Genomic DNA, 27,537 nt, shown 5'->3' with positions numbered 1-27,537 from the left:
TGTTGAACAACTAAGCTTCAGAAAGTAGTTCCTGCCTTATGTATTTAGAAGGAATTTCTTAACTTACTTCTGAACAGAATGATTGACTATCCTGCACAGAATTATGTCCCTTCTGCATATTTTGGACCCATGTCTCCGGCAGCAGCTCCTTCTCAAACTGCAGTATATCAACCCCACAGGCTGTCAGAGGGAGAGGTTGGGCCAAATGTGTGGCTTGCGTGGCAGGGCTCCAGATTTCAGTCACACGACAATTTAGATGTGCAGAGAAACGTAGCTCCTTTATTTTGTCTATAGCCTGTCTCCTCCAGCAACTTCTACCTGCTGGGTCGAGGGAAAACTTGATTAAATTTAAAGTGTGTTTTAAAATTTGATCCAATCTGACAATTTAGAAAATCTCTCTTTCTCTTTTTTAAAGATTTTATCTATTTATTTGAGAGAAAGACAGAGAGAACACAAGCAGGGGGAGTGGTAGAGGGAGAGGGAGAAGCAGACTCCGCGCTGAGCAGGGAGCCCAACATGCGGCTTGATCCCAGGACCTTGAGATCATGACCTCAGCCGAAGTCAGCCTCTTAACCGACTGAGCCACCCAGGGGCCCTAGAAAATCTCTTTGGGTTATATACTCAGTGTCTCATATGAATAAAAATACTCAGTCCCGAGAGTTTCTATTTCTTCTTGCCCATCTCTAACATTGAGTTGCTGTGAATGGGGAGGTTAGTGTTGCTTAAGCTGAGGCAAAGGAGAGATTTGGGAATCTTTTATTGTGATGTTTTCTGGCCTCCAAGGTCACGGTCATTGATTGTTGAATTTTCTCCCGGCTCTGGGCTGTTCTTTGGCTCAGGAAATGCTACCAGGGTGAAATCTGGCTGCTTTATGTCAACCAGCACGTCTCCAGCAGCCCCTCCATCTGGTCTGCTGTTCTGGGGGGGTCCTCCTTCGCTGTAGAGTCCTTATGTTTTGCAGTGGTGGGCTCCATGGTTGGCCGAGTGGATTTCACTCTGAATCCAGGCAACAGGGACATTTGGGTACTTTGGAATGCTGACTCCGAGGCTGCTTACCACATGGTACTGTGTGGCTTACTCTGAGTGGCTGTGCCTCAGATTGGACGCTTCGCTAAGTGGCAGAGTCTCCGCTGGCACCACATCTGTGAGCATATTGCCTCCTTTCCCAGTAGAAGCAAATATGGGTGTATATTTACTTGTTGGTTGTTCCCCCCCCTTTCTCTTTTCACCAGTCTTGCGTCCAGGATAAACTTTCCTTTACTTCCTTTATGACACAGCCTTTGTCTATAATACAGATGCTTTAGCTATGATAGAAGGACAGACATCTCTTTTATACTAACATGGCGGACTCAATTCTTGATATACTAAAGGAAAGAATAAAGGGATCTAGAAATTCTTTTCCCAGTGTAATAATATGTCTGGTAAGGCTGTTGTCTTGGCACTTTATCTTATTTGGCATCTCAGAAACTAATTACTTCACCTTGAATTTGTTCTGCAAAAAATACTAGTCTTTACTTTGCACGAAGAGAATAACAGGCAGCTGTGACATCCCTTTGAGGACTGGGGAGTCTTGGACAGTTGAGCTGAGACATGTTGGACCTGCTCCTTCTTCCTGTAGCCCCCTTGCTTCAGCAATATATATATATTTAAGTAGGCTTCATGCCCAGCATGGAGCCCAATGTGGGACTTGAACTCACAACCCTGAGTTCAAGACCTGAGCTGAGATCAAGAGTCAGACACTTAACTGACTGAGCCACCCAGGTGCCCCTGCTTCAGCAATATTCCTGATCTTTTGCTAATTAAAATGGAAACTGAATGTAACCTTATAATTTTCTATCTCTCCCAATAAAGTATAAACTCAAAGAGAGGAAAACTTTACATTTTTTTTCCACAATGTTATTCCAATGCCTAGAAAAGGATATATTTATATTAGGAATTCAATAAACATATATTGAATAAATGAATTTATAAATAAATGGAAAATGAATGAATCTATATCCAAATTCTGCAGTCAATTGACTTTTTGCTCTTCCTTCTAGGTTCCAGGTCTCTGCAGAATTTGACCTTGCATAGGCTTATCAACAATTTTTGATTGTTACTAATATTACTATCGATAGCTAAGCAATCATATTCATTGACGTTAACTCTGAGTTGTGTCTTTATTTCAAAATGTTTTTGAGCCTGAAACATCACATCAATAAGAAAAAGGATAAAAACCATATGATCATTTCAATAGATGCAGAAAAACATATGACAAAGTACAACATCCATTCATGATAAAAACCCTCAACAAAGTAGGGTTAGAGGAAACATACCTCAACATCATAAAGGCCTTATATGAAAAACCCACAGCTAACATCATACTCAATTGTGAAAAAGAGAGCGCCCCCCCCACCAAGTTCAGAAATAAGACAAAGATGTCCACTCTCATCACTTTTATTCAACATAATGCTAGAAGGCCTAGCCATGGCAATCACACAACAAAAAGAAATAAAAGGAAATTGGTAAGGAAAAAGTAAAACTTCTGCTATATGCAAATGACATGATACTATATAAAGAAAACCCAAAAGACCCCACCAAAAAACTGTTAAAACTGATAAATGAATTCAGTAAAGTCTCAGTATATAAAATCAATGTACAGAAATCTGTTGCATTCCTATACACTAGTAATGAAGTGGCAGAAAGTGAACTTAAGAAAATGATTCCATTTACAACTGCATCAAAAACAATAAAGTATCTAGAAATAAACTTAACCAAAGAGGTGAAAGACCTGTACTCTGAAAACTATAAAACACTGATGAAAAAAATTCAAGACAATGCAAAGAAATAGAAAGACAGTCCATGCTCATGAGTTGGAAGAACAAATATTATTAAAATGTCTATACTAGCCAAAGCAATCTATACATTTAATTCAATCCCTATCAAAATACTAACAGCTTTTTTCACTGAACAAGAACAAACAATCCTAAAATCTGTCTGGAACCACAGAAGATCCTGAAGAGCCAAAGCAATCTTGAAACAAAACAAGACAAAACAAAACAAAACAAAACAAACCTAGAGGTATCATGGTTCCAGCCTTCAAGTTATACTACAAAGCTGTAGTAATCAAAACAGTATGTACTGGCATAAAAATAGAAATACATCAGTGGAACATAATAGAAAACCCAGAAATAAACCTACTATTATATGGTCAATTAATCTCTGACAACGGAGGAAAGAATATACAAGTGGGGAAAGGACAGTCTTTTCAACAAATGGTGTTGGGAAAACTGGGCAGCCATATGCAAAAGAATGCAACTGGACCAATTTCTTTCAACACACACAAAAATAAACTCAAAATGGATTAAAGACCTAAATGTGAGACTTGAATCCATAACAATCCTAGCAGAGAGCACAGGCAGTAATCTCTCTGACATTGGCCAGAGCAACATTTTTCTAGACATGTCTCCCGAGGCAAGGGAAATAATGACAAAAATAAACTGTTGGGACTACATCAAAATAAAATGCTTCTGCACAGGGAAGTAAATAACCAAGAAAACTAAAAGGCAACCTGAAAATGTCATTGGTTTGTGAAGAGCCTGTTTTCTGGGGTTGGAAAGGTGGTACCCTGATTGTAAAATCAATGGAAGATAAACTTGTGCAACATTCACCAAGGGCTACATACTTTTCATTACACCCGATTCACTTGTTCATCATTATATCTCAGTGCCCAACCCAACTACTTGACTTAGAGTAAGCATTCATTAATGTGTGTTGAATTATTTCAGTATGAAGAGTTTGAAACTTCCAATTTTGCTTTAAGTCTTTGCATAAATGATCCTGAAGTTACCAACCCCCAGATAAAGCTATATGTATATGTTCATGATGTATATATGAACATATATATGTTCATGATGTGTTTACTCTAAAGGAACACAAAAGCCAGGATTGTGAACCCTAGTTTGCTTGATTTTGTCTTAATTCAGTCCTGTTGTTGAGCCACTTCACAATGACCAGAAAAAGGCATTTCTGGAATTGGGGTGTCCAGCTGGAAACCTCTGCTAGTACTTTAATAAATACAAAAGATAAGGTTTCTTACCATTGACACTTCAGTTCATGATGTTAAAACTGTGTTTTGTCCCAACATGTTAGCTGGCCTTCAAGCAGCACAACACCTATCCACAAGTTAATCAAGAAGCTGTCACATTGCTATGGCAGTTGAGGGTTTGCATAAACGTTGTTGACCGTGTGGGCTGACCAATGACTTCGATTTCTTATGCTTGGTGAGCTAACCCCAGTAATTGTCCAGATATCCAGGAATAAGTTTTTCCAGGCCTATGTCTACAACAGATACAAGAGCCCTCTGCATTCTTGTGATTACCTTGGTGAGTCATCTCAGCTGTGTCCTCAAGTCATTGGGATCTCTGGGAAAGACCTCATCTGTGTTCAGGGCTTATGCTTGGGGAACTGAGAGCTGACCAAATCACCATGACCACAGGACTGTTGGTGTATCAGGCAGTTCTCTAGCTGTTCAGTGAGGTGATTAAATTGAGTTATCCTAACCAACTGATGATGCCAGTGGTGCAGTTTAGGGAACATTTCAGGCCACAGATTTAGACACTGAGTTAGAATGTGCTGTTATTAGCAGCTGATGCTTTGCTGGCATAAAGATTACACTAATGTTCTATCAACATAGGGTATAGTTCGTTGATAGTGGGCCACTTGGCGCAAAGAAGGGCTCATGGAGAAAAGTCACTCTATTCAGTCAAAAAATGTGTGTTAAGCACCTAGTGGGTGCTAGACCTTGTACTGGGAGGCCCTGAGAGAGATACAGAAGAGAGCAAGAAATGATTCTTACCCCAAGAAGCTTATGATCTTATGTTAGATAGATTTTAACTTGGCAATAAATAGCATATATTTTGATGTAGGAAGACAATATAGCATTTTTTGTTTGCATATGTTATAGGATAGAGAGGTGTAGTTGCTTTGGACTACAGCATTAAGAAAGGTTGATGATTGATGATTTTTTTGTCTTTTGGAAGATACAGCATCTCCTAATGCTTCCTTTGCTCGAATACCAGAGCCATTAAAAATAGCACTGAGGGACGCCTGGCTGGCCCAGTTGGTAAAGAATGTGACTCTTGATCTTGGGGTTGAAAGTTTGAGTCCTATGTTGGGTGTAGAGATTACTTAAAAATAAAATCTTAAAAAAAAAAAATCACTGCAAATTATAATAGAAATGGATGGGTTTTATTGAAACAAACAAAAAACCAAACAATCAAAACATATGAGTTATTGAGTTAGAAGTTTGTGTTATTTTTAGACATTCTTTAACATCTATTTTCTTTGGATCTTTTTTCTTAATGTGAAAGTACACAGAAGAAAATCCTATCTGTCAAGTTTTATTTTATCCTTTGCTGAAGCCTGTATGGTTTTCAGATTTCCTTTCAGTTAATAAGGATGATAATTTTAACTTCAAATTCTTGATGATTATTTTTATTTCTCAGGAAAATCCTTTCTTTCCACCCTTCTCTCCTGCTCACCAGCAGAAAGAATACAGCACCTTATAAGTCTCTTTTCCCTCCTACGGCATCTTTATAATGCTAGTGTTCTTCACTTCAGCTCAGCTTCCAAATTTAATTCATTTGTTAAGCCTATTTTTACCTAGAGACATGAAATCTGAATGTGTTGCTAAACTATCAGAGAAAGTGCTTTTCTTTGTGCCTTCCATCTAAGGCAATGTGTGCTTTCCTAATGGTATTATTTATAGCTGTGGGCTGTGGAATCAGAGCACAGACAGGCTGCCTACATCCCATGTCACACTTTTTTTTCTGGTTGGAGTAGTTAGTCATTAGTACTGAATTGTTTGGTCATGAGCAGGGAGAGAGTGAAAATGTAAAATTCAGTATGTTTCATTTCCATGGTTCTGGTGGGAAAATCTGTGGGGGAAATTCCTGAGTAAGGTAAGCCCCAGGTACTTACCTGACCAAAGGGTTATAGGTAAATGGTGTTACCTGGCATTTCTTACCTCATCCCTTCTGCCCTGGAAGTTTGTGCTTGTGAATATATTAGGATAGGTTTATTTGTGCTGCGGTAACAAATAACACTTCTCCCACCCCCAAATTTCAGTGACTTACAGGTGGATTTATCTCCTACACCACATCCTTTCCAGATTGGCTATTGTTCCACTCCCTCTCTGTCCTCTGAGGAAACAACCTCTATCTGGGACATGTGGTCATTGTAGCAGAGGATTTATGTTACATGGAGAACCATTTGCCAAATCTGAAAGCTTCATCGTGGAGGTGATACACATTATGTCTGTCTGCATTTCATTGGCTAAAGCAAGTCACACGGTCACTTTTGAGTTCATAAGAGCAGTGATATACATTCTTTTCTCAGGGAGAGACACTGCAGGGCTGGCTACTGGCATATTTGGTAAACAAGCTACTACAGTGAGGAATCGTTGACTTTCATTTGACAATATGTCAACAGAAATTTCCAGACAAGGACTGAATCTTGTAACTGAATTTGGCAAGGAACTAGTATCTTCTTTTTTATTTTCATTTTTTCTGGGGGGCTAGAAATAAGGTAGAAGTTCTCACTGTTTAGAACAATAGGCTTTTGAAGGCCACTTTCTAAGGTATATATTATATTCATATTCATTATGCTTGTTGTTTGACCTACTCAGTTAAAAAATTAACTTTAGGGTGTTTTGAGTTCTTGTGACTATCATTTGTCCTTGACTGTGTATCCAGGCTCATCTCTCACCATACTCTTGCCTCCAAGTCTAGGCTCTGGTGGCAATTACCTATTTGATATTCTAGAACTTTCCTTGGAATGACTTATAGTCTTGCCTTGTCTGGCTCACTCCTCCCATCTTTTAGGGCTCAAAGTCAATATCAGTGTTCCCAGTTTTGGTTAGATGCTTCTGTGTTCTAATAGGAGGCTGTCCATATTTATCTGTACCATAACATTGATCCCTTGGAAATATTATTTCATTTGTTTATGAGTTTTTCTCACTACATATAATTCATCATTGCTCTGGGAGGCTCACGACTGCAACCTCATTTCTTATAACGCTCCTCCTTTGACTAGGTTATTCCAGCCACACTGGCCCTCTTTCTGTTCTATGAATAAGCCCATTTGACCACACCTTAGTGCTTTTCCATTATCCATTCCTGCTGCCTCTCTCATCTTCAGAACACTGGCCCTTTCTCCTTCAGGTCTCAGCTTAAATATCACTTCCTTAGAGATGCTTTTCCTGACTACTCAATCTAAAGTAGCCACCCAGATTCTGACTCTCATATCACGCCACCTCTGTATACTCTTGCCACTCTCTGGTACTTTTCTTACTTACTCATTTGTTTATCATCAGCCTCTCCATTAGAATATAAGCCCCAAGAAAGCAGAATTTTTCTGTCTTGTTTAGTTCTGTTCTTACCAAGGACAGTGTTAGTTATTAGTATTCCTAGTCAGTAAAGAGCTGTTGATTTTTGGACGAAGTAAAAAAATTATGATAGTTCTTCAAAATTAAGGTTAAAGCTTTCATTGCAGTTAAATACTCAATAAATATTAATTTTTAAAGAAATTAATGAAATTCTAAATGTTCTTCAAAAGTCAGGTAAAATTTCCTCTTCCACTGATAATTTCCACCCATACTACTAATCTTCTCTTGCACTTATTATTTTATAATCCAGCCACAATCTCTTCCCATATTATTCTCTATTGATCTGTATAACACCCTGATGACAATATCTTTTACTTTAGTTTCCCCTGTGACACTTAGCAAAAGTTTGGAAAAATGTATTTTGGAGTATATTTTATTCCATTGGTGGATTGTAAAGGAAGACTGGTATTATTGTCATAGATGACTCATATCTAAAATGAATTTACCAAAATTCGAAGATTTCTACAAAGATCACAAATCACTTAGACCAAATTTTCATGGCCTTCAATGATTTAAGCCTGGAGAATTAATTTCTATGACTCTATGGAAATTGCTTAGGATGGACTATTAAGAAGATTTTATATAATTTGTTTAATCACTGAAGAAAATTTTCCATAATTGGTTTCAAGCATAATTTCTAACTCCTGCAAATGGAAGTTGCATCAGATTATTATTTTAATCTCTCTCTCTTTTTTTTAAAGATTTATTTATTTATTTGACAGAGAGAGACACAGCGAGAGAGGGAACACAAGCAGGGGGAGTGGGAGAGGAAGAAGCAGGCTTCCTGCCGATCAGGGACCCTGATGTGGGGCTCAATCCCAGGACCCTGAGATTATGACCTGAGCCAGAGGCAGACGCTTAAGGACTGAGCCACCCAGGTGCCCCTATTATTTTAATCTCTTTCCACATCACTTACAAGGTATATGACCTTGGATAAGTTAGTTGACTTCTCTGTGTCTCAGTTCCTTCATCTCTAAGTGGGGGATAATAATAGTATTGACGTCTCACTGTTGAGAGAATATCTTGATATATAAGTACCGAGAACATTGTCAGAAAAAAAAGAAGGTGCTTTATAAATGTTAGCTATCATTATTTTTAATAATCTGAATTAAAAATCCATGGTGAAGGGATGCCGGGGTCGCTCAGTCAGTTAAGTATCTGCCTTTGGCTCACGTCATGATCCCAGGGTCCTGGGATCGAGTTCCACATCAGGCTCCTTGCTCAGTGGGGAGCTTGCTTCCGCCTCTGCCTGTCCCCCCCCCTTGCTTGTTCTCTCTCTCTCTGAAAAATAAATAAATAAAATTAAAAAAAATCCATGGTGAATCTTAAAGAAATGTTTAAGATTTAAGTTTTTAGCTAGAAAACAAAAACAAGCAAACAAACCCTAAAAAGTAATAGGTTGGTTCACTTCTGTGAAAGCAGAGGCATCTTTATCCTTGCAGAATTTACCCAGAATCCTATAGTTTTAGAATTTACCTTCAGAGATTCTAGAAAACAGCATATAAGGCCTAAGCCGGTGGAGTTCAACTGGGTTCTGTGGGACTCCATCTGAGGTCACTGTTGGATGTTGGAGTGGGGAAGAGCGGGGAACCCGAGTGTGTGGGACCCACCACCTCCACAGTCCTGCTTCATTCATTGCCCATTATAGCTCCAGAGCAGTCACTTTTCCTGTTTAAAAATTAGGATTTTACCTAAGATTTTAAGAGTCTATACCTTCAGGAAAGGGGTGGGAGTTTTGAATATGATTGGTCTAAGTTGTAATCTGGAGCAGTAAAGATAAATACGTGGGGACTGGGACAAAGAAGAGCAGAAACCAAGAACTTTCCTGGGTCTCAGGGTGGCCGAGGAAAGTAAATGTAACAGGGGGATACCATCCTTGTTTTCATTTGTTCTCCCTCATTGTACTTTTCTTCCTTACCCCTTCATTCACTTCCATGACCTTGACCCTTACTTGCAGAACAACAACCAGCATTTGACTTGTTATCTTGATTTTAGCTTTATCTTCGATCTCCTGGAAATTACTATATTTTATTTTGAGAGATGCGATATTAGGTATTCAACAGAACCTCTGTGTATCCCAGACTAATGTGAAATATCCAGTCATTTTGATGAGCAACTTCAGGCTAACTGTTTAGCACGTAGAGGATACAGTATTAAACGTTACATATTTTAACTGGTAATTATATGGTCATGTAGAAAGATCCTTAGCTGATGTGGCAAACTCATTGTTTCCCTGATGCAGATCAGTGTATAGGGAGGTTGAAAGTAAGAAATATAGGAATGTTCTGCAGGAGTCGTTCAGGAATTTATCTGTTAAGGGAAAGCATTAGTATGATTAAGCTTGAAGAGATAGTGTTATTGTTATATTTTAGTCTTATCCTACCCCACCATTTTGATCCCACTGTTTTGACTCTTCAGATGTGTTAATCTATCTTTGTTTCCCTTTTCCTCATTCTCTCTTGCCTTCTCCATTCACGTATTCTCTCTGCCATTCACCCATCCTCTCTCTTTGACCTCTTTCCTTCTCTCTATTAATTTGCTTGCAATTTTCATATTGAATAACCAAGACATAAATGCAACATTTGCATTAAACATTACTGGTGCAAATAATCTCCATGGAGAAAACTGACAATGTCTTAAATTGTACATGGCAAATTTTGTTATTGGCTAAAAATTAATGAAAGAATAAAATCTTGACAAAGTTTAGATCAGTTAAATCTCACCCAGGAACATTGAACTTGGTAAAAATAATGACCACAAAGGAAACTCACAAGGATAGAAAGGAATCCATAAAAGTTGATATTGACAAAATCCTTACTTATGAATGAAATATAATTTTTAAATTCAAATGGGAAATAACAAATGCCAATGAAATAATTTCAGTTAAAGAAGAAAATTGAAAAAAAATATTGTAAATGGTTACTGTACTATTTTGATCAAGGAAATATTTTGGCTTAGTGATAGTTGCTCTGGGAACTAATTTCTTGATGAAAATTTTATCAATACAGGCCTAATCTGATCAACATGTTTGTATTATAAACATCCTCAGGGTCAAAATTTTCTCAGAGACAAAAATAGCTGGGTCAGAATGGTGGGGTTGAAATGTCCTGTAAATATTATTTTGTAATTTGATTTGTATGTAACAATTTATCTTGTAGAACTTTCCATATGATTAAATATTTTTTCCTATAACATTTCAGTGGCTGCATATTCCTTTAACTAGTCTTTTATTTCTATATATTTAGATTGTTTTGAGCTTCTTGCTATTACAACTCTGTGAACAATATCTTCATAAATGGATGGCAAACTTTTCACAGGAGGAATGTTTCTTGGATCTTTCTATTTCTGTATGGGTTTCAGAAATAGATATTGTCTGAAAAACTGCTGTGAAGAAAAAGACTGTGTCTTTTTTTTTTTTTTAACATCATTCAAGTTTTGATTATCTGGCATTAAGACTATTTATTAAATAAGAGCCTTTTGGATTAAATTAAAGCTTTTCTTTAACTTCCAGTGTTGCCTAAAACTGTGACAAAATATGAGACAGCATCTGATCTTGGCTTTTAAAATAAGAGAACCTAAAATACCTCAACACAAATAGCTCGAAAACAGCATGGTAGGATTGAAATGTCATATAGGAGCTGCTAGGATTTGATCAGTGGGAATTTATTTGACTTGTGCTTATTCCAATGCTATTTATAGTCAAAGGTAAATATAATTTTAGGTCTCCTTTAGAAACCACAAGCAGAACCAAATGTAATTTGTGTAAGAGGCTAGAAGAAATGAATTGGGGATAAACTAATTTCATACTCATTGCTTAGCATAGTGAACACAAGTCATGAATAGTTGTTGAGTGAATAAATATGTTAGTGAAAAATGAGTATTAATTTCATACTTCGTAACAAGCAAGATGTCTACGAATTCTACCACCTAGCACCTAGCACTGCAAATTCAGGTATTTAACATGAATTCTTTCTGGATGAGTAAGAAACAAATACACTCTTCTGCTGCGTTGGACATCACTGGCTGTTTTAAAATGTCTGAGACCAATTGATCATACCGTAGCACTGGTTATGTGGAATAGCCAATGGTGTGGACAGGGCTTATTGTGACATTGTGGGTCACTTGTGATAAAGGCTATCAGTAATGCTATAAGGAAATTAGTTTACCCAGTAGAAATAACCACAGCATGTAAAGCATCTAGTAGGTTCCAGACACTCTCCTGTTTTGTAGATGAAGAAACAGAGGCCAAGAAAGCTAAAAACAAACAAACAAAAGGAACAAAAACTCTTTCAAGGTTGAACAGACAAGAGGTTTAGCTGAGATATGTACCCATTTCCTTATAATCCCAAAGCCTGTGAACTCCATTACATCCACTGCCTCTCAAGTTCATAATCCAATAATGCTTCTTAAAATCACTTATGATCCCAGTACCCAGAGGCAGTAGCAGGAATCTTCTGCAATTTTAGGAATCCCATCCATACTTTCAAAGGTATTTGAGATTATACTTTCTGTTCTGTAATGTACTATTTTTTTTCCTTTTTCTCTTCTCAATATATTTGAACATTTCCTCATGATATTAAATATCCTTCACCATATGCTTTGGTGGCAATTTCCCCCAACCCCAGGACCCCAGGTGAATTATAAGGTCTTTGAGGACAGAGACTTAAAAAAATACCTCTACCACGGTATTTAGGATAATATTGGACATAAAACAGATAATAATAATAATTATACAGTATTTATTTTGTGCCAGGCATTGGTCAAACATAATGTGGATTAATTAATTTAGCTTTTAAAAAAAGATCTCTGAGGCAATACTATTATTATCCCATTTTCCATATGAGGAAATTGTCTAGGTCACTCACAATTAGTAAGTGGTGAGGCGGGTTCAAACCCCGGGCAGGCTGGCTCTGGAATCCATGCTTCTAACCACTATGCTCATCTACCTAAAATAGATATGCAGTGAATACTTGTCAACGCTAGGCAATGGAGAGTAAAGGTAATTATGGGTATGCTTTGACATTTCTTATGTGTAAAAAGCCCACAATTCATCCCCATTGCCATACTGTCTGAATTCTAGACTCCTTTGCTAGGCTTCTTAATGAAAAACAAAGCCATATGTATTCCTCTTAATTTCCCTTTGGACTTCTGGTCTAGGGAGCCTGAAGGTGTGACCACACCGTCTTTATTTCCATTTTTTCCCCCTAGTCTTGATTCTATCCCAATTCTGTCCCCCACTGTGAGCCTAGCTCAGGTCCTGCATCCTCCATGAAGCATTCCTTGTGCCTGCCAGGCTTTGATGCCTATCTCTTTGAACACTCCTGGTCCTACCTTAAACAAGGATCCTTCAAATATTTAACAAGTCTTATTGATCTTTATATTTCTTCGTGTCTCAGAAAAAATGCTCAATTCATGGTAGGCAGGAAGCCGATATTCCTTTGTTGAATGAGCAAACGCCCAAATGAATAAATGAGACTTACACTGTTTTGCAACAGATTCCGTCTATAGTCCTCTCCAAAGAGTTGATGAGGTCTTGGTAAAGAAGGATCAGCTTTGACCACTTCTCCATCCCCCACAGTGCTTGGTACAATCTGAATAAGCACGAGAGCCTTAGCCAATACTTGTAGCTGTTGTGGCTCAGCTTGGAGTAGGTACAGTAATTTTAATAATTTAACTATAGATTCTTTTGGATTTTCTATTCACATAATCATATTGTCTGAGAACAACACCAGCTATGTTTTTTCCTTTTTATTCTTAAAGCTTCTATTTTTTTTTTTTTTGCCTTATTTTATTGGCTAGAATATTTAATTCAGTGTTGAATGAAAGTGGTAATAGGAGGCATCATTGTCTTGGGTCTTGCTTCAAAAGGAAAGCTTTTATACTGCATCAATTAAGTGGGAATTCTTGAATCCTTGGTTTTGTGTTTTTAGACATTATCCTTCAAAATATTGCTTATGTCCCAACTGTCTGTATCTTTTTTTATGAATCCTATTATATGTTAGAATTTCTCACAGCCTCAGCTATATCTCTACATTTTTATGTCTCATTTAATTCTGAATATTTCATTTGATCTAAGCCACATTTCACAATTTTCTCTTCCTCTCATTTTATCTGTTGTTAAGCTCATCTACTGCATTCTTAAGTTCAACTGCTGTGTTTCTCAATGAAGTTTATAGAGCTTCTATGTGACTCTTGGTTAATAGTTTCCAGTTCCCTGCCAAAAATCTCAGTCATGGCGTTTATCTTCTTCAACATGTAAGTATTGTTATTTTAATGTCTGTGTCTGGTAAGTCTAATACCTTGGTGTCATTGTTACTTGATATCTATCATCTCTTTTTTTCTGCTCTTTTAAGTTTATGTTATTTATTTCTCTTGTGCCTGGTTATTTTTGGTTGTATTTTGTTGTATTTGTGTGCAACTGTTTATAAAAATAGTTTGAGGTTTTAGATAATGCTACCTTCTTCTGCCAGGCTTTTGATTGTGTTTGTAATATGGTAAGTTTTAGGTGTGGGGTGATGTACAGGAGTGCTGTACTTCTTTAAAGGCCTGTCTGTTCCGGATTCATCCATAAGATGTGTCTTTCAGGGTCTTAATAGAAAGCAAGGAAGGTTCACCTGGGCTCTCCTTCTTGGTGGACCCTGGCCCCAAACTTTGTCTCCCAAGCTCTGGCAGATTGGCAAAAGCTCTCTGGCTCAGTTTCTCAGCTTCTCAGTCACTTTATCTGGAATCGGCACAAAAAAAATGGCCCCAATGCAGAATTATACTGAGTGTCTGCCTTCTTTTGTGTCCTTCTTCACTGCTATGTTGGTTCCTCAATGCCTTTAAGTAGAATCATTTGTAGCATAGAACTTGGCTTCATAAAGTAGTCTCTCATTACTGAAATCAGAATGCCCCTGTGTTCCTGACTTTTGACTTTAGGGTTCCTGGGCTCTGTTTTCTATACTGCTGGAAGGAATGAAAAATTTTTGAAATTTACTCATATTCTTGGTTTTTTGTTTGTTTGTTTTTTGTTTTGTTTTGTTTTAGCACTGCAAAATAAGTTGCTTGGATATTTAAAATCCTAACTATTTAAAGTGGACAAAATGATGGCGGTTTGTTGGAGAGATCGACTGGACATGTTCATGCATACCAAAATATAGCTGGGAAAACTAGTTATGAGTAGTGAAAACAGGCTATTAAAAAGAAAAGAATCCTGTCAAATTTGACTTTCCTGTATCATGGAAAAGTTTTATTCCTTTTCACTGCAAAATAGGTGCACTAATGTTGGTTTTTCTACTTAAAAAAAGAAGGCTGTAATATCATCATATTTGTACTCCTTAGCAACTCTAAAATAACAAACCATAGCATATTAATGGAGGAAAAAAACCAAATTGATGAAGGGACAAGTTTGGGCTTCACATTTCCTTTGGGTTTTTTTAAAAATAACAGCCAGTGGAGAAAAAATATTTATAACATTTCTTTGACAGTCCCTTTTAAGGTTTTAATCAGAAATAACTATTACAGGATTTATGCCAAATAGAAAGATATCTTGCTAATTGAGAGAGATGTTAAAAACAAAAATAAATACTAAATAGTGAAAATAAAATAATTGACTGCTTCCTTAAGACAAATAATGCATTTATGTTTTCAGTTATAATCAACAAATACAGATGAAGTGTGATCAAATACCACTCATAATACAGCATCCAGAATGATTTTTTTTTTAAAAATGCAGGGGCGCCTGGGTGGCTCAGTTGGTTAAGCGACTGCCTTCGGCTCAGGTCACGATCCTGGAGTCCCTGGATCGAGTCCCGCATCGGGCTCCCTGCTCAGCGAGGAGCCTGCTTCTCCCTCTAACCCTCCCCCCTCTCATGTACTCTCTCTCTCTCATTCTCGCTCTCTCAAATAAATAAATCTTTAAAAAAATAAAAAATAAAATAAATAAAAAAAATGCAATTCTAATCAGTCTTACAACGGTCACCAATTGTACCTAGAAACAAACAAAAAAAATCATTGTCTGACTTATAAGAACCCACATAACCTCCATGATCTGACCTTCATTCTTCCTCTTTCTTCCTTCATTGGACTCAAGCACCGCTTGGCTTTCTTTGTATTCCTTGAACACACCAAGATTGTTTCCACCATAAGTTTTTGCACCTATTGATCCCTTTACCTGGAAGCTCTTGTCTTCAGCTTTTCTCTTAACTGGCCTCATTTTTGTCATCCCCCTTACAATGTAAACTCCTCAGTGAGAACTTCTGTCATAAATAATTTAAATTAACCTCCCCTCGTTTCGGCTGCTTCCAATTCAGTCCCGTTCAATCAGCTCATTTCATTTTCTTCATAGCATGTATCATTACCTGCAACTCTCCTGTCTATTTATTATTATTATTTAAAGATTTTATTTTATTATTTTTTTTAACTTGCTTAAACTGTCCTTTAGAAAATAAAGATCTATTTTCCAGAGCCTAGAACAGTGCCTGTCCCACAATAGGTCTTGAAAATAATTCTTGATGGGCTTTTGACTGTGATATTTGAAAGGTTTTTGCAAAGTATGCTGCTTAGTTTAATAGAGAATTCCATTGCTTACATCAGCAAATTTTATGTCAGAGAAACTTTGTTAGAGTGAGATTCCCCATGGAGAGGTAATTTCGGCCTAAGGGGTGTTAAATGTCTAACTTAAAATGAAGACCAATCCTTGAACAGTGTTCAAACTTGCTTAGAAAATACATATGTACACACACACACACCATATACCCTATACATATGGTATATAGAAAATATTTATTTATATCTTCATATTCACATGGAGAGTGAAATCATTCATATTCTCTGAAGAAGAAATGTTGAAGTTAAACATTAAAAATAGTATCTGAACAATATTTGTCTCCTGTCAAACAGTTGGTTGATATATTTCTGGTTAATTTTAAATAGCAATGTTTCTACTTAGAAAAATACATCCCCTAACCCTCACTGCTCCCACCCCCCCAATGGTGCACACACACATAAGCATACTCTCCCAGGATTGGGATGATAGAGAGGAAAAATGCTGGTACTAAGACTATAATGGAATTTCCAGTTACCATGTCTACCTTTAATTAAAGACTACATGTATGGGAGCTCCTAAGTCTAGCTAAAAATATGTAACAATGCTCATCTGGCATAGTATTTGGACAAATAATTAAATCCAGCTGTGATTACATTATTGTAATAAAAATCTGTCACTATCTATCAAGAGAAGATTTAGTCTTCACTTGTGGCAGGCAAGATTCTAAGATGGCCTCCAAGATTCCCAGCCCTTGGAGTACCTTCCCTATGTAATCCCCAAATCTTGCAGGCAGGTGGGATTGTGACTATGATGGATTTTACTTCTGTGATTAGGTTACATTATATACGTCAAAAGTGAACATTAGTTTCTTTAAATTACTCACCATGAAGATTATCTTGGGTGGGTCTGACCTAATCAGTTGGGCAGTATGAATGTAGGAGCCCATAACGAGAACACAACCCACTTCCACACCAAACACTTCAGGGACAGGGGTAGCACACATATTTAATCATTTTAATGTTGTGATATTAGTGAAATAAACCCTCCCAGAGACATGAGCAGTTTAAAATTTAGTAATTCCTTCCTTATTTTGCTTTTAAAAATTTATAGTTTTGAATGTAACACAAATTCTATTTTTGAATATAATATTACCTCAGAACAAAGTTCCCTCAGGTTCTTTATGGTAATTGTAGTCTGCCAGGACCCCTCACACACAGTAAGGTCTTAGTAAGCCTTATGCGATGAGATCGATACGACAGGGCTCCATAGAGCTGGGGCATACAAAATGGTAGACTAGCCAGAATCAATTAGGCTGAAGATAATTATGAATATTTTTGAATGGTAAATGTGTTGATGGCAAGATTTTTGAAACTGTTCTGATATAGTCGCATGTTTGTGTAAGAGCCAGCAGCAGGTGGGTATGGTGCTAACCATTAGGATGTGTTATGTTTAAAAGGAACATTAATTCTCTCGTTTCTGGTTTAAGGGCAAACTACATCCACACTGCACGCTGAGATTTCATCCCAGCCTCTGCAACACTTGCATTCTTTAAGTACTTTGTTGCCTTTTCGCCCCTTTCCCAAGACACGGGTTGACTCCACAGCACCCTTCAGTTGTTCATCTTTAAGAAGGGGCTCATTTCCCTTTGTTTTGTGTGTTTTCTTTCCCGGTTCCTAATTATTTTACTGCATTAGTCTAAGCTGTTAGCCAAGTAGCTCCAAGAACAGATTTAATGAGAGTGACAGATTTTGACTTTCATATAAAATTATAAACTTGTGTCCATGGAAACGGAAGGGAACGCAAAACCTGAGATCCCCTTCCTTTTTTGTCGTGCACAATGCGTGTGGCACAATGAAAAGTAGCCACAGCGGAAATAGCTGAGAACAATTACATGTTGCAGCAAATCCACCATCCCAGGCGTCAGGAAGGCACGACCTGGGGATTTTTGTCTATTACAAAAGGGAGGCGCTCCAAGAGGGCTCAGCCACCATACATCTCAGTATGTGAGTCCAATCTACCATAGCCTGAAAGCATGAAAACATTCGGTTTAAAGAGATAGGTGTGTGGATAGGATTACTGTCACAGCTTTGAAATGACAAAGATGTGCTGGTCTGTGAATATTGTCCTGTGTATTTATCTTACCTGTATACTGCTGTGATGGCCGTGGGAATGGGCCACTGGCATTTCCTTCACGAGCACCTGCCACGGGGAGCGTAGCGAAGGAGAGCCGCCTCCACCCTCCCTGAGAATCTGCCACTGTGCCACCCCAATGTCTGCCCCAGCCAGTAGCTGCGTGGCAGTGGGATCTAGGACCTTTCTAAAGATGGGTTTTGGCTCAGCAACTCCCCACTCATTTGGCTGAAACTTTCACAGAACTGCTTGCAGCCAGAGACTCTTTTTCCCCAAGGCACATTCCTTCTCCCTTGCTTTCAGAAGTGTCCAATGGGCATCTTACAGTGGAAGCCTCTCCCTGGCTCCTTCCGCTCCCCGCTCTTTAGATTTCCCCAGCATCCAGCCCCGGACAAATCTCTTGCCCGTCTAATCACATCTTGCTGTCTGCTTCTCAGAGGACCCCACCGGGCACAACTGCTGTTTTCCAGAAAAGAATGGAACATGTTTTACACAGATCCCTGCAATATGATGAGAGATTTAAAATAGGCATAGCCAATTAGGAAATGGGAAAATAAAGTTAAGAAAGCAGAATGAAGCCCAGTGGGGGTTAATCTACACGATGAGTATTATATATGGGTCATATATTTAGTTCTAAGAATAAAGTAGATCTGCCAATGGGAATTGGAAACATGAATAAGATGATTGTTGTTTTATGGTTTAGAATAACTCAGAACTGAGAGGACCCAGAAGATAGTGGAAAAAGAAAAATTTCTTACCATCAAAGCCATTTTGACCTTGTTTTGATTATCTGGGTTAGTGACTTATAGGAGTAGTATGGATACAGCCAGCTAATGGGAATTTTAAGAAATCCATTCCATTTGGTTTTGGAGGCACAAGCATGGAGCGTGCAAAACTGTAATATATTTTAGCAGGCTTTCTTTTAAAATATTTTTCTTAAATTAATGTCAGTATTAGTTGGTATATATCCTAAACTGTAGAACGTGTGATAGTAGGTGGGCAGAGCTTTATTCTGGGATTAAAATTTCTTTCGGCTCTTTCCCAGTGTAAGCCTCATGATATGCATCGTTCAAGAATGTGTTGTGTGCCAGGACGCCCACTGTGTCCTCATGGCTCTTAATAGAAGTCAAAGTGGTCTGTGTCATCTCAGTCCCATGCTAGACTGCAAGCCATATCTGAATAATAGCAAAGTACGTTCAACAGTCATAAAAATAAACTACAAATTAATTCCCCTCATACCCGGTGCTGCATTCTACTCTGATGACTAATTTTTTTTATATTATTTTTTGTGGAAAAGTAACTTTCTGTCAGAAAAGGATCCAGCGTTCATTGAACATAAGTTAAAATTGCAGTGTTGTTGAAAAAGGTCAAACATGACACACTGGGATATATAAATAGTAAGTGTGGACTCTGCATGGATAGAATAACACCCTAGTGCTGCCTGATGGGGGGTCGGAATAACAGTGGATAAACACAGGCATCTGGAGTTAATTAAGTTAGCAATCATCATCATATATCCGTTCTCACTTTTATCTATCAACCATTATCCTCTCAACCTTTTTGTAGGGGAACATAATTCAGGAAGTTTTGGCCAGAAGGTCGACTCAATCTATATGTATGATTGCTATCCCTCTAATATTTATTAAATACAGTATAGCTATGATGATTGCCTTCTCCTTCTCTCCACTTAAAAATTATTAGCTCATTACCATATATCATCTTTACTTTTTAGTACCAGGCATAGTTTCAAGCTTGACTTGGGAAGTCAACTGATATTATCTAATGATTTTTATTAGTTAGATTCAATGCTAGTCAGATCATTCCGAGAATAGATCAGATTCTGAACTGTGTAATTTAGGGAGAATTTAGAAGTTATTCAGGAGGTAAATGAAGTTTATTCAAGGGCTAGACCTTGAAGATCTGCACAAAAGGATACAAAGAGCATTTTCTTACAGTGGAGAAATCAGAATCCAAGCTAATATGGCTTTAAAAAAAATCAAGATTTAATTTACATACAGTAATAGGTACAGTGTTAAGGTCTATGAATTTTAGAGAATTAACACAGGCAACCAACATTTGGTTTAAGATATACTGCACAACCAATAACCCAGAAACTTCTTTCATGCACTGTTGTTAAGTTATCCCCCAAAATAACTGCTACTCTGACTTTTTATCTTCATGGGTTATTTTTGCCAGTTTTTGAAACTTCTCTCTTCATAATATTATTTTTGTTTGTTTGTTTGTTTGAATCTAGTACTATGGTTGTGAGATTCGCCCATGTTATGTGAAACAATAACATCTTCTAATATTTATATAATATTCCATTGTAGAATTTATCCATTCTATTGATGAAGGACAACTGGGTGATTGCCAGGTTTCAGCTATTATGAACAAGGTTGCTACGAACATTCTTTTACATGTCTTTTGGTGCAGATATATGTTCATTACTGTTGAGTGTTTATGAATACAATTCTTGGTCAGGGAGTATGCATATGCTCAGCTTTAACAGAGAGCTACATAGTTTCCTAAAGTAGTTGTACCAACATGCACGATAAACAGAAGTATATGGCATCTCCTTTGCTCCATGTGTTTGTAAACATGCGATATTTTCACTTTTCACCCTGTGCTCAGCTCCAACACATACCTTTCTTTCTTTCTTTTTTTTTTTTAAAGATTTTTATTTATTTATTTAACAGAGATAGAGAGAGAGCACAAGTAGGCAGAGCGGCAGACAGAGGTAGAGGGAGAAGCAGGCTCTCCGCCGAGCAGGGAGCCCAATGTGGGGCTTGATCCCAGGACCCTGGGATCATGACCTGAGCCAAAGGCAGTCACTTAACCGACTGAGCCACCCAGGCGCCCCCTAACACATACCTTTCTACCATCTGCCATGTTCATGAGACACGGCGTTCTGAGATCGATGAAGATTTGAGAGATAGAAAAGATGGAGATGGAGAAAAAATATGAAAAAGGGTTAGGAAGAGAAGATAAAGAACGAGGCAAAGGAAAGAAGGGGAGGATTATCTGAGTGAGCTGAGGGAATTTTGATGCATTCTGATCCCCCCTTACCCCATGGAGAAAAAAACAAAGTGAAATTCCATTCCTCTGGGAGGAAATCTCCTCCACCTGATTTGAGGCTCTGATTGCTTGAGTTATGAAGATATGATGATGGGTGAAAGGTAAGTAAAATAAAAACAGGAAGCAAATATAGAAAAAAAATCAATAGAGCTTTTGTAAGACTTAAACGTCATTTGAAAAGTCTAGAAAGCAAGTAGTAAGCATTATATCCTTTGTATACACTCTTGCATATCTTCACTGTCTGCTATTTCCATCTAATGCATAAATGTATCCTCATGACATATTTTTGATATGAAAAAGAATTGGAAATGGAGGAGGAAAAAAGGCCATGTCAGATTTCTCCCTCCTCTTTGCTTTGCTCTTTCCCTTCATACTTTCTTCAACCTTTGCTTAACACACATTTTCCCCAGGGCATGAAGTAAGGGGGACAGAAGTGGTTCATCACCCCACACAATCCCAAAGGCCTGAGATAGGTCCCTGATTTGAGGGGACACAAGCCATTCCTGAGAAGGTAAGTACTGGCTTATAATGGAGGAGAAGGAATACTAGATATCTTCAGGGCAAATGATTTTTTGTTGTTAATTCTGTCCACCTAATCTTTTAGCTTTGAAGAAAAAAAATCCTCTAGTTTAATGGCTTTATGAAGGCTACTCCCTAAGGGGTTAAAACCATCCACATACTTAAAATGTATTGTTTATCTGGGTAATTTCTGTTTAGCAAAGTTAACCTAATACAAGCTAGTTGGGAGCGAGACATTATTGAATGCATAGGAACTGTGTCTCTTTGGGTTTGCTTGCTAATCCTCCCTCTTTCCCCCCAGCCATCTGGAAGAAGGGAACAGGCTTGAAGTTAAATTTGGAGATTTATGAGGCATGGGACGCATAGTTGCTCTATTCATTTGAATTGAAAATTTGATCCAATTCTGGAAACTTCCCAATAAGCATCAACCTTGTGGGTTAAGCCATAAATCTGGAAATGACTCCATAACATTATTTGCTTTGATTTAACAGGGCAAAGCGTTGTCTCACACCTAGCAAAAATGCAATGGAGCAGTAACACTTGAATTGCTGTACTTGTCATCTTGCCTTTCAGCTAAGGATACTGAAGAGCTTTAAAAAGATAATTCCATGCCCAAATTAGCATTAAGTCGAACTGGTCCAGTAACCTGGAATTTTTTTCCAGGCAACTTCATTCTTCATTGGTGCTGTCCTCATTATGTTAGCAAGGCATTCCCTCTTCACTGTCCTAGATCAGCTGAGGTCATGGTTTATGGACTGAAAATAAGGAGAAAGAGAGGCATACTGCCACGAAGCAATGACTACATCATTACAGAGAATGCCAAAACACACACCTTCTGCTGTTACCAGGACTCAGTTGATCTCCTGTTAATATGTGTTTTTCTATCTACATGTAGTAAAACCTAGAGAACATTAATGATAGTTTCAGTAAGAGCTGGATTTTTCACCAAGAGCATTTTTATTTTGCTAAAGCAATAATGCTATAAGCTAAAATAGGTATTTATACTTCTTTTCGGCTTCCATGGAGAATTCCTCTGGGGCTACAGTTGTATCAGATATTCACTTCCCAGGTAAAAACCTGCCGAAGTAATTAAGAAAATGGAGCTGATCTATGAAAACTGGATCCACAGGCCAGTGTGAGTTTAAATATTGGCTGGCCAAATAATCTTTCCTTCCTGTGTTTTTTAAGATGATGCAGACAACATGGAATAGAGAGTGAGCCTACACACTATATGATGTTCGGTTCTCCACCATCCAGTGTCTAATAGCTCAGAGGGACAGTAGAGATTGTCTACTTGAATCTCCCCTTTGTACACATGGGGTAGTATGTGGTTAAAGAAATTAACTGGGGTTGAACCACGCCACCCTTCTGATCTCTTTTGATCATCAGATTCTATAAGTTTATGAAATGAGTTGAACTAGAGATGAACAAACATTGGCAGATATTAGGCCCATGTTATAAAAGGATATTGTTTGTTAAGAGGAGTGGTTCTGGGAAATCCTTTTATTTCCGATTTCTTGTATCTTTTACTATCATGAATTAAGGTCACATTACTGAGTGTGAAAAATACGGATGTGTGAATGAGACTCAGAACTTCTCACATTAATGTATTACTTCACAACGACCTATCTGCACGGCCATCTGGCCATCTACTTACTTATTCATGAAACATGTACCATGTGCTAGACAATGTGCCGGTTGCTAGGCCTGCAGAGTAAACAATACAGAAATGGTTCTTGCCCTTGAGTGTGACACTTTTGGCCACAGAGAGACACAGATCCTTATGCACAGAGATGATGCCCCGTCAATTCTAAGGGACACATTGTTTCCTCTATGTTTTTATACAGTCTGATATCAGGAAACATCCTAAAATTGAGAGAGTGTCAGAGCTTAATTAGCACCTTTCTCCCCCCTTTGCGATATGTAATATAGGGGCATGTCTAACAATGGCTGCCATTCTAAATTTGATGAGATGTTGTATGCATACATTATGCCAAATACAATGAAGAAAAAGTGCTATTGCAGAGACTAACCGGAACCTACTTTGGATTGATTGGTGTAGGAAGACGTCGGGACAAGATGATGTTACACTTGAGGAAAGAGAAGGTCCCAGATCCGGTTGGGTGAGCAGAAGGGATACGAGTATCCTAGGAAGAGAGAATAGACTGTGAATGCCTCGCTGGGACAGAGCTGGGCCTATTTGAGGAACAGACGGAATGCCAAATGCCAATGCTGCTGGACCAGAGCAAGCAATAGGGGCTTTCAAAAAGCCTGATTCTAAAAAAAAAAAAAAAAAAAAAAAGGCCTGATTTCTTTTAGCTCTTTGCAAACATTTATTCTGGAAAGACTATTTTCAGATCAACAGTGTAGAAGACATTTCTTTTGTGTTTCAGGCACTGTATGATGGAGTAAAGGCCCCCCAAGTTCTGACACTGCTTGGGAATATCAGTCCAAATTTGACATTTTTATTTGAATGATTTTTAACCTAAGTGTGGGAGCACGTGCAATTGTAATTGAGCTGAATAATTTTTTTTTTTTTTTTGGAATTAGGTAACAAGCTGATGTTTCTCCTATTTTGGCTTTGCTCTTGCCATTTTAAACCAGGTACAATACACCTTCCTTAATAGAAACACTTTAGAGTGGAGGTTTATTGGGATTATGTGATTTTAACAGAAAAATAATTTTGCTTGAAAATGCATACATATAAGATAAAGTGTTACTAAAACATGGTGGTTGTTTGTTGCAGCAGCTGAAATTCACAGACCCCGGAGTATGAGTGTAACTTTTCTGCATAAAAACAAAATAAAAAGTAACAAATAAAATGAAATATATTTAAATGTAAATATAACCCCCCCCCCAAAGTCTAGAATACAGTTTGCTCCTTTAAGTAGGGAAACATATTTCCTGAAGGCTAATTTATACTTAAATTTGTTAGCAATTATTAGATGCTAACATCTCCAGGATGAATGGCTACATATAGTCAGAGAGAAATCCATGCTAATATAGTTTTATTGTAAGAACATTTTAAAAATACTTCTCCATTATAAATTACATGCCTTCTTCCTCTATGTGTAATCTAACAATGATTAGTGCATTTCAGGTGTATTTAAGTAAGTGTGTAAAACCAAAAGAAAATACTTTTCAATGACCAGATTTAAGGAGCACTTCCCCCAAAGAACCACAAAGCATGGCATTACTCTATCATCATTTAAAAATTGATTCTGATGTTTTTACACTTCCCAGCACTACCATGGCCACTATCATCAATAAAACCTCCACTAAAATAAGTGCAAAATCTCTTTTACATTTAACTTTCATCATTTTTGTCATCATTGCCTTCCAGGCATCTGTTTTGTGTTCCTTTTTTTTTTTTTTTTTTTTTTTTTGTTCAAGGTAATTTTATATAGGCTTTTCTGGCTGGTGCATCCACTTTAAAATCCAGGTGTGTATTTGCATGAAAGCATTTAGAGAGCATAAAGACAATCCTGTGACGTGTAGGAGCGATTGAGATCTTTAATGAAAACAGTGAGGTTTCTTAAAAGAGCTGTGCTGCCAAATTAGATAGAGGTGAGGTCACGTCTAACTCCATGTGTTCTGTGCTGAGGCTGTTGAGAAGAAATTGTCCCCATCAAGATCCAACAATATTTAGAAGTTGGATGTAAACCCCGCTGTTTCCCAGGAAGTGCACTAGTTTAAATGAAAACTCGCCATACTGCTGGGATTTAATTGACCACACATGGTGGAGAATGCAGGGGAAGAACTCGGCAGAATACATTTAGTTCCTCTAAGTGAAAAGTCATCCAACTTAAACAGGAAGGAACAAAATTTGAATGCTAAAGGATGGAACAAAATTGCTCTAATTTCCAGGGTGGAAAGACTCAGAGGACTTTGTTTTTTCTTTACGTTTTCACTTAGAAATGGAAAAAGCAGCAAAGCATAGCTCAAAAGACTGCATTTAGAGTAAGACAGGCAAAACTTTAAAAACAGAGCTATGACAATGAAAGGGGAAAACTTGGTCTCTGAAATTACATACTTCATAATTCATGCTTAATTCAAACAGCAGTGTGGAATGTGTTTGCTTCTTGTGCAGTGACCACTTAAATCCTTTGTGTAACCACATCATATTCGCTGTTGGATTTAGAATCAAATTGTTTGTTTATTTAACTAATATGCGTGCTTTTCACTGAGTGCTATTAGAACTGCAAAATGGTGTTAATAGATGGTGAAACAAAAAAATTGTAAAAAGAGCTCCCAATGAGAATTGAAAAAAAAAACAACAAAAAACAAAAAACAAAAAAAACCCCAAAACAAAACATAAAACCAAAAGGCATTAAATTGAAAGAGGTAGTTACCTCTACAGAAGTAAGCTGCTGCTGTGATGGAGATTTTATAGATTTAAGGACACATATTCATACATATATGTAACATTTTTCCCTTTGGTAGGTAGAAGGTGAAGCAGAATACCACTGTAAGAGTAATATAATTGGCTTCTAGTCTTGTATCTGCCTAGCTTGTGACCTTGGGCAAATCATCTGAACTTTCTAGATCTCTGTTTTTTTCATTTAAAAAAGTGGAAAGGAATAATAATATTTCCCCTGACACTTCCTACAAAAGTCAGATAAGAGGATGCGTATCAGCATATGGTAAATGTACTGGTAATATACTAATATCACTTAGGAAATAATTTATCACGGGGAGCCTGGGTGGCTCAGTGGGTTAAGCATTTGACTCTTTTGATTTCGGCTCAGGTCATGATCTCAGGGTCGTGAGATGGAGTTCCGTGCGGGGCTCCGCGCTCAGTGTGGAGTCTGCTTGAGATTTTCCCTCTCCCTCTTCCTCTCCCTCTGCTCCTTCCCCTGCACGCGCTCTCTCTCAAATAAATAAGTAAAATCTTAAAAAAAAAGAAATAATTTATCACTATTATTACTGTTATTGTGCTAGAAATGTACAGTGATAGGCAGAAATGTGTTGGTCTACAATGCCATCTTCTCTTGCTGAAACAATTCTTTGTTCCTTTCTAGGCCTCAGTGAACTACTGAAACTTAATTGTTCATGTTGGCCTTTTCTAAAAGGTAATGACCCAGTCATTTAAGTTAGACAGTCAAGACTCAGTTTTGAGAATGAATTTTGGACTATTGTACTTGACATATTTCAGACTGTCAAGAGTTTTTGTTCTTCCAAATGTTTAATCAGGTCAGGAGTTGAAACAGAGAGATATTTTCGTGATACAGTCTTCCCTTCTTTTCCCTTTGGGAAACATCACTTGGCCTTAACTGCTTTAAAGTGGAAGTTGGCAGGGCTTACAGGTTTGGGAGCAAACAGAAAAAAGTCCCTCCCTGAATCAGACAGTATGGAATGAAAGCCCTGGTGAACTGACCACCACCCCCTCTTCCCCATCTCAAAGGCCAGATGGGCTCCAGACAAACCCTGAGAGTGTGGGCACTCAGGGGGGCAGTGGAGGTCAGCTGTGGTTCTAGGAAATTCCCTCCCTGAAAGATATGTGGGAAACCTGTTTGGGTATTCAGAGTGATACCAGAATGGTCACAAATGGGACTAATATGGCGGACTTCGGCTGGGTCTGTAGAGACAGAAGCATTGTGCTTCCTGAGGAGCCAAACCCTCAGGGTCGCTGATCTGTGGGATTCAGCGTACAGGGTGTGGTTGTTTGTGGCTTTGGTCCCCATAACCTTTGTGAGAAAGATCTTTTCCAACAATTTAATCTCATTGGGAGATAACTGTCAGGGAACTGAACATGACAGGGAATGCAAAAGAATTTTTGTTTACTCTAAGGCCAAAGATGCAAGCTAGAGAGGATGTGGTGAAAGAGGCTACTTCCTGTGTATTCAAAGAGTGCGAATAG

The sequence above is a fragment of the Halichoerus grypus genome, chromosome 6, assembly GCF_964656455.1.
Source record: "Halichoerus grypus chromosome 6, mHalGry1.hap1.1, whole genome shotgun sequence".
NCBI classification, from domain to species: domain Eukaryota; kingdom Metazoa; phylum Chordata; class Mammalia; order Carnivora; family Phocidae; genus Halichoerus; species Halichoerus grypus.
The sequence above is the reverse complement of the archived record's forward strand: the minus strand, read 5'-3'. Positions refer to the sequence as shown.